This window comes from Vombatus ursinus, unplaced genomic scaffold (genome assembly GCF_900497805.2).
Source record: "Vombatus ursinus unplaced genomic scaffold, bare-nosed wombat genome assembly UNPS02014847.1, whole genome shotgun sequence".
NCBI lineage: Eukaryota > Metazoa > Chordata > Mammalia > Diprotodontia > Vombatidae > Vombatus > Vombatus ursinus.
This window is the reverse complement of record NW_020954625.1, coordinates 1,142,661-1,150,912: the sequence shown is the minus strand read 5'-3', so window position 1 is coordinate 1,150,912 and position 8,252 is coordinate 1,142,661. Positions and strand designations below refer to the sequence as shown.

The 8,252-nt window shown below is 42.6% G+C and overlaps 1 protein-coding gene across 1 annotated transcript in view; it reads right to left on the bottom strand.

Annotated features, from left to right (window-relative positions):
- Positions 1-4,827, bottom strand: part of CHRNA5 (cholinergic receptor nicotinic alpha 5 subunit) — a 13,907-nt gene extending 9,080 nt beyond the window's left edge. The window contains exon 1 of the mRNA XM_027840692.1: positions 4,704-4,827. The gene's annotated coding sequence lies outside the window, so the exon portion shown is untranslated. The remainder of the gene's footprint in view (positions 1-4,703) is intronic.
- Positions 4,828-8,252: the final 3,425 nt, after the last annotated feature.

Sequence of the window (8,252 nt, the reverse complement as noted above, 5' to 3'; positions counted from 1 at the left end):
GATAGATAGATAGATAGATAGATAGATAGATAGATAGATAGATAGATGGATGGATAGATAGATAGATGGCACAGGGTGAGTTGAAAATGAAAGGGTGATATCTGGAAGATAAAATTAAGGGGTGAGAGAGGATTATACTGGGAGACGGAGAAAAGGAGAAGTAGAATGGGGTAAATTATCTTACATGAAAGAGACAAGAAAAGGCTCTTACAGTGGAGGGGAAATGGGGGAAGGGGAGAGGGAATGAGTGAATCTTATTCTCACAGGATTTGACTTAAGGAGGGAATAAGTTACACAATGGGGTATGAAAATCTATCTTACCCTACAGGAAAATAAGGGGGGAAGGGGACAAGAGAGCAGGGAGTTGATAGAGGGGAGGGCAGATTGGAGGAGGGGATGATCAGAAGCAAACACTTCTGAGGAGGGACAGGGTCAAAAGAGAGACTAGAATAAATGGGGGGTAGGATAGGATGAAGGGAAATACACTTAGTTTTTCACAACATGACTACTATGGAAGTGTGTTGCATGACTGCACATCTATAACATGTATCGAGATGCTTGCCTTTTCAATGAGGGTGGGTGGGGAGGGAGGAAGGGAGAAAATTTGTAACCCAAAGTTTTAAAAACACATTAAAAATTTTAAAAAAAATTTAAAAATAAATAAATACCCTGAGGAAAGGAAAAAAAAAGAAGAGAGGGGATGGGTAACACAAAATTGGGAATTAGATCAGCCCCCAAGCAAAAAAAAACAAAAAAACAAAAGCCATTAGACTCATAAGATGGAAAATGAGTAAGCAAACTAGAAAGGACCACAACACAGTGAATAAAGATTATGTGGTTATGTAAAATCCCCAGTGAAAAAAGAAGTGAGATAATAGCAACACAGGAGACTTCCAGAAATAACAGGTCACCAGCAAGGGACCACAGAATGTTTCAGAAGAAAAGAAGAATAAAAAGAAAAAATGGGGCAGAATTTTCAGATTTTGGATGTGATGCCTGGGTCAATTATGACTCCCACCACCCAAGATCTAGGGGGAGAACCAGAGGAACAATGCATGGCATCGTAGATTTAAAGCTGGGAAGGGACCTTAGGAGTCAGGTCTAACTCCTTCATTTTACAGATGAGGAAACTGAGTCCCATAGATATGAAGTCACTTACTTAAGGTTTTATGTTGAACTTAAAGTCTCAAAAAGAAAAGACTAAAGGAACTTGATTTTTCACCTCAGACAAAATAAAGTTTACAAGTATTTTACTGGGGCAGCTAGGTGGTGCAGTGGATAGAGCACCAGGCTTGGAGTCAGGAGGACTTGGGTTCAAATCTGACCTCAGACACATTACACTCACTAGCTGTGTGACCTTGGACAAGTCACTTAACCCCAATTGCCTCATCAAAAAAAAAAGAAGTATTTTACTAAGCCTTCAATCAATGTTCTGATTCTCCTCATCCCTACAGGTCTCATTTCAACCCTTCAAATCTTCCCCTGCCTAAGAACAGCAGAACTTTGACCCTTTCTTACTGCATCTTCCCAGCCTTCCTTGGGCTCACAGTGACTTACATATATCTCTTATCTCCCCCACTAGATTGTAAGCTCCCTGCAGGCAGGGACAGGATCTTGAATTCATATCTGTACCCCCACCACCACCACACCACCCAGTGCCTGGTATCAGACCTGCAAGAGAGTAGCTACTCAAATAGTTGTTGACTGAACAGCCTCACTAATGCATTTGACACCTATGGACCCTCTCTAAACAGTCTTTCTCTGCTTTCTTTGTTGGTGACCCAGCAAAGATCACCAAGATCACCAGGGTTGATCTTGATCAGACCTCAATTCTTTTCAATTCATAAACATTTATTAAGAGCCTACAATCTTACCCCCACTCCCCACACACACAAAAAAAGCCTACTATGTGCCAGGCTCTTGGCATTAGCAAAGATGCAGATAGCACAGTCCCTGCCCTCAAGGAGCTTACCTTCTGCTAGCAGTTGGGGACCATTGAATGTGCCACATGTACATGGAAGAGCAAACAATGTCATTTGAGGACAGAGTGTTAACACCTGGGGGGATCAGGGAAAGCCTCCCAAAGGAGGTGATACCCCTAACCTGAGCCTTAAAGGAGAACGGCTTCGCAGAGTCAGAGATGACGGAGTGCATTGCACGTATGGGAGGCAGCTTGTACAAATGCATGGAGGTGGGGGATAGAATGCCATGTTTGGGGAACCGCTGATACTCCAGTTTAATTGAAGTGCTTCAAGGGTAGCAATAAGATAGTGAGGTAGAATTACAAAGGTGGTTGGGCCTAAAACACCAGGTTAAAGAGTTTGTATCTTCTCCTGGAGGCAACGAGGAGCCATGGAAGGCTTTTGGAGTAGAGGAACGGCACGCTCATACCTGTGCTGTCTTCCTCTCCGTTCATTTTTTCAAGAGCTCATTTCCACTCTCAAGACTTTCGACTGTCGCCTTTATGCTAAAGACCCAAATCCTAGTCCTCTTATTTCCCACTGCCTCTGGATGTTTCCTCTCAAAGTTTCCATCACCACCTCCAATTGGACACGTCCAAGGCCCAGACCACTTACATTCATCCTTGTACCTCTTCTGACATCCTTCTTTCTGCTAACATCTTCCCTAGCCAACCAGGTGTGAAGCCTTGGACTTTGACTTTGACTTAACATCATCACAGAGAAAAGACCTTCAAAGATCAATTAGTCCAACCCCTTGTTTCCCAGATGGGGAATCTGAGGCCCAGGGAGAAGTGACCTGCCAAAGGTCACACTGCTAATAAATGGCCAAGCCAGAATTTGACCTTGGATCATGTGACTCTGAGACTCAAGGCTTTCTCCACTGTATTACACTGACCCTTCTCCTACCTCCTCAATATTCCAGTCAAACCCTACTCAGTCTTATTGGTCTCCTATAAACTGGTCTTCCCAGTTCTAGTCTCTCCCTATTCCAGTCCAGGCTGAATACTTGTCACCTTCTCCTCATTAGAATGTAAGCTCCTTGAGGGCAGGGCCTGTTTTCCCCTTTCTTGGTATCCTTAGCACTTAGTCTAGTGTCTGGCACATAGTTGGGCAGCTGGGTGGTACAGGGGATAGAGCACCAGGCCTGGTGTCAGGAAGACTCATCTTTGTGAGACCCTTACTAGCTGTGTGACCCTGAGCAAGTCACTTCACTCTGTTTGCTTGTTTTCTCATCTGTAAAATGAGCTGGAGAAGGAAATAGCAAACCACTCCAGTATCTTTGTCAAGAAAACCCCAAATGGGGTCACAGAGAGTGAAACACAACTCAAACAACTGAACAACAACAGATGTTTAATAAATGTTTGCTGAACAACTTCCTACTATGTACCTGCTGACTTAGCCCAGTCAGTGTGTCTACTGTCCCCCAATGCCCGATATGTGCTTAGATTCCCTTTGCTTGCAGCATTCTTCCTCCTTTTCTTACATGGTCTAAATTCTCTGTGTTCTTCAAGGCTCTGCTCAAATGCCACATCCTGCATGAAGACTTTCCTGACAAATACCACTCACCAATCTTTCCCAACTCTGCATTTCCACATGAGGCCACACAGAATTTTGGATAGAGGACTAGATCTGGATTCAGCTCCCTCCTCTAACACTCACCAGCCATGTGAACCTAGGCAAGTCACTTAACTGCTCCCCGACTCAGTTTCCTCATCTGTGAAATGGGGATAAATAGCACCTGCTTCCTAGGGTTGGTGTGATGACCACATGAGACGATATCTGTAAACACTGTTTCTGTTTCACGTACGTACACAGTGGGTCTCCCTAACCAGATAACAAACTTCTTTGGGGTAGCCACTGCAAAACACCTTTGGTACCCATTTACCCCACCCCTACCTTATTGACAGCTGTAGCCACACAATAAGCACATGCTGATTGAGGGGCTTAAAGTCAGAACAACCAAAAACTATTCCGAAAAGGGAACATGAGGAAATTAGGTTATAAGGAAGAATTTCCAGGCAAGAAGAGACTCACATTAGAATGCGTTATGAAGGCAGATTGAAGGATCTTCTCTAGGGGAAATTCAACATAAATTCTCACCTTTCTGTGATGATAGAAAGGTGATATTGTTTGAAAGGGTGTCTATTTATTTAAAAAAAACATTTAGTGATTCTGAGTTCAGCATGAGTTTTACTAGACCAAAGGAGGGAATTCTCCACACAAAGTGGCTTGGGGAAGGGGAGGGAGGGGGATGTTTTCTGTGTTCTCTAGGTTTTAAAGTCAGGAAAACCTGGGTTAGAATCCTGCTTCCAATATGAGCTATGTGACCATGGAAAGGTCACTTAACCTGTGAGTCTCATTTTTATCCTCTATAAAATGGGGTAAAAACACCTGTAAGATGACCACAGAAGGTTGTTATGAGGTTCAACTGAGAAAATATCTACAAAGATCTCTACAAATGTTGGCTGTTATTAGTATTACATATGCAAGTACCTATTTGCATATAATCATCTTCATCATGTAAGAAGCCAACATGGTATAGAGGGCTAGAGACTTAGCTCCACTCCTTAGCCAAGACTGTTCAAACTCTCATTCCTATTTTACAGATGGGGAAACTGAGGTTCTAACAATATACTACCTTCATTTCACAAGGTCATCCTGGGATAATGTTCATACATCACTTTGTAACCATAAAATATATTAGAAATGTTCATTATTATCATAATCTGCACATACACATACCACATCTACTAACTGAGAGATTGCAAGGCCAAACTTTATTTTTATTTTGTCATTCAGGTGTTTCACGGGACGAACCCATTTTTCGTAGTCTCGAAACAAGTTCTTAAACAAACGATCTTCACATTTTGCCTCAAAGGATGGTTCCGATATCCCTGAAATAACAAAGGCAAAGAAATCAGTATCTGGCATCCTGACTCACTTCTCCCTTCTGTGTACTCACACCTGAGAAAAGTTTGCAGTATTATTAACCAAAATGGAACTCAGGATGAGAGATGCTGTAGCATCATGGACAGGGAGCCAAGAAGTCAGCAAGACCTAGGGTCAAATCCTACCCCTAACCCATGGTGGACGTTTCTTGACCCCAGCCAAGAAACCTAAACACTGAGCTACCTCAGGCCACTCTCTAAAACTATATGTAAGTGGCTGATCATCTGCATGGAGAATGCAGATTCCTATTCCAGGAGTTCCCTATACCAATGGAGTCATAGGTCCCAACTATAACCAAAAATTTAGGATATTAGTCAATACACACGCACACACACATGTATATATACATACACATATATGTATATACACACACACACACATTTTAAAGAAGCTATTTTAAAAGTACAGAAACAAAGATTTGGGAGGAAACAAGTAATTTCTTTAACATCATAATGTTTACAAAGGGCAGAGGCCTCAAAACCAACTTGTGAGGTAGCTTGGGCATATATTATCACTCTCATCTCACCCATAAGGAAATAGACCAAGAGACTTGTCCATAGTCACACAGCTGGTAAGTGCCCCAAGCTGAGATTCGAACCAAAGCCTCTTGACTCCAAATCCTGCATTCTTTCCTCAACATCAGGCAGCTAGTTAGATGGTGGGTTTGGGATTTTTTGAGGGGGAAGAGGTGGTGGTATAAAAGTTTATTAAGTTCAGAATTTCAAAAAAGTAATTCAAGATGGAGGAAAGGATTTAATGAAAAGAACCTTGAGCTCAATATTCATTTTCAAGCCCTGGAACATAACCAAAGCTGGAATGAAAGAGGCCCAGTGTGTAATTTTCAATAAATTCAGCTTTGCTGAATAGCTCCAGAAATTAAGAGCTGGCTTTCCCAATTTTCTCCTTAGCACTGTATCTTCCATCCCTTGGGGAAGTCAAGTTGATTATGCATACTATAACCACTGCCAAAGCCACAACGTCTTGGACATCTGCCAGCAGGAAGCTGGCACACACACATATCTGCCCCTAACCAGAAAGTTCCACGGGGCTGTTGTTTCAGCATTTTCTTCCTCCTGGGGAAGATGCCTCTGAGAATCTGTATCCATATTCAAAGAAGCACACTAGCATAGGTGGTATGACTTATTAATATCCTCTGATGTGGTCATGATAGATTAAGTTTGTTTGAAAAACAAACAAATGAGGCATATAATATGGCGGTCATTTCATGATCGGATGTCTCTGCAGTCACACCATAGATTGGCTAGAGAAAATGCAACATCACCTTCAAAGACAGGGTAAAGATGAAAAGACGACACTGTCCATAACTACAGCAGCTTTGATCTGGCTGGTTCAAAAATGTTGGAAATGCTGAAAAGTTGGAAATGGAAAAAGACAAAGACATTGACCTTGATGATCACCCTTTACCACAAATGTTTAACGGACAGAAAGCAGATTGTATGCTGGGCTAACAGAGCCCAGATATCCCAGTGAACAAACACCTCATCCCCTTGCTAAATAGAGGGGCATGGCAGCCGATAGCAGCACTGGTTTAGAACGGAAACATCCTCAGCAGGATCACCCCATGAACAGGGAACAACAGTGGAAGTAAAAATAAGTTTGTGTAAAACTCAGGGTGAGACTCAGACAAGCTCTGTTGCCCCAGTGTATGGGAACTAGACTCGTGATTTCATTGACATGGGGACTCCTCTATCAATATGGATCAGCACTTTTTCTTCAATTTATAATCTTAGGAATTTGCCTGTGGCATTGAGTTATCAAGTGACTCACCCAAGATCACACACATAGTCAGTAGGTGTCAAAGGCAAGACTTGAATCCAGGTCTTCTGGACTCTAAGGCCAGCTTTCTATCTACTATTTCGCACTGCTTCTCATCATCTCAAGGGCATTCATCAATGAAGTAGGAGATCAATAAATTGATGACATGGTTTAGATTTACTAATATTTCTATAATCCTCTATTTTCCTCAACAGTGACAGTGGAACCAGCCCTCAGATTACAGTTTGAGGCCATCTGGGTTTTGCCACAAGGCACTGACATTCAGGGGACACAGTGCCTTCCCACAGTGGTCTCCCAGACACATCTATCCCTGGGCTTCTCTGCTTCTTGGCATAGCCCTCACTACAGAATCCTATGGCTATGGCTCCCCTTCCCCAAAGCCTTCCAACCCTCCCACCTCCACAAAGGCTTAAACAAGTCTCCCTGGAGGACAGGCTACTCTTTTTCCTCTTGTAACTGTGCTAAGATGTGGATTGTCCTCTATGGCACCAATGTGACTGCCATCACTCTTCTTCTGTCCCAGGTAAAAGTGTTTCTAGTTTCTAAAGCTAACACCTCAGGCCCCAGTGTATGATATAAGGAAGCAGAAAGGCACTTAAGAAGACAAAATCCCAGAGAATCGCAGAAGCAGACCAAGTACATATCACAGGAATCCATTCTGGAGGAGAATCAATCCTGAAAACACTGAGGGTTTGTTTTACAAGGTCTCTCAAGGAGGGAGAAAGGGTATAAGTACAGAAAAATCACCAACAATATCACACTTAAAAAAAAAAAAAAGATAATCTAAGGGGCACCAATTACCACTGACTCATATGACTACTTTCTCATCATTTAAAAATCTTCATAAGAATGATGGCTGGAAAGAAGGAAGGAGGGAAGAAAGGAAGGAAGGAAGGGAGGGAGGAAGGAAGGAAGGAAAGAAGAGAGGGAGGGAGGGAAGGAGGAAGGAAGGGAGGAAGGGAGGAAAGGATGGGAATGAAAGAAAGAAGGAGGGAAGAAAGGAAGGGAGGGAGGAAACAAGTATTTTTTAAGTGCTTACTATGTGCTGGCACTGTGCTAAGTGCTTTACAATTATTATCTTATTTTATCCTCACAACGAACATGGGAGGTAGGTGCTGTTAAAGATTTTATAGATGAGGATAACTCAGCTAGAATGTGTCTAAGGCTAGATGTGAACTCAGGTCTTCCTGGCTCCAGGACCAGGGCTCTAGCCACTGCACCACCTAGCTGCCTTGTGGCTCAAAGGTATCCTTGATCAAATGAGATAGTATATGGAAAGTACTTTGCTAATCTTAAAGCAATATATAAAAGTTTGTTGTTGTTAAGTTGTTTCAGTTGTATCTGACTCTCCATGACCCCATTTGGGGTTTTCTTGGCAGAGATACTGGAGTGATTGGTCATTTCCTTCTCCAGCTCATTTTACAGATGAGGAAACTGAGGCACACAGGGTGAAGTGACTTGCCCAGGGTCACACGTAGTAAGTGTCTGATGCCAGATTTGAACTCAGGAAGATGAGTCTTCCTGACTTCAGGCCCACTGTGCCAC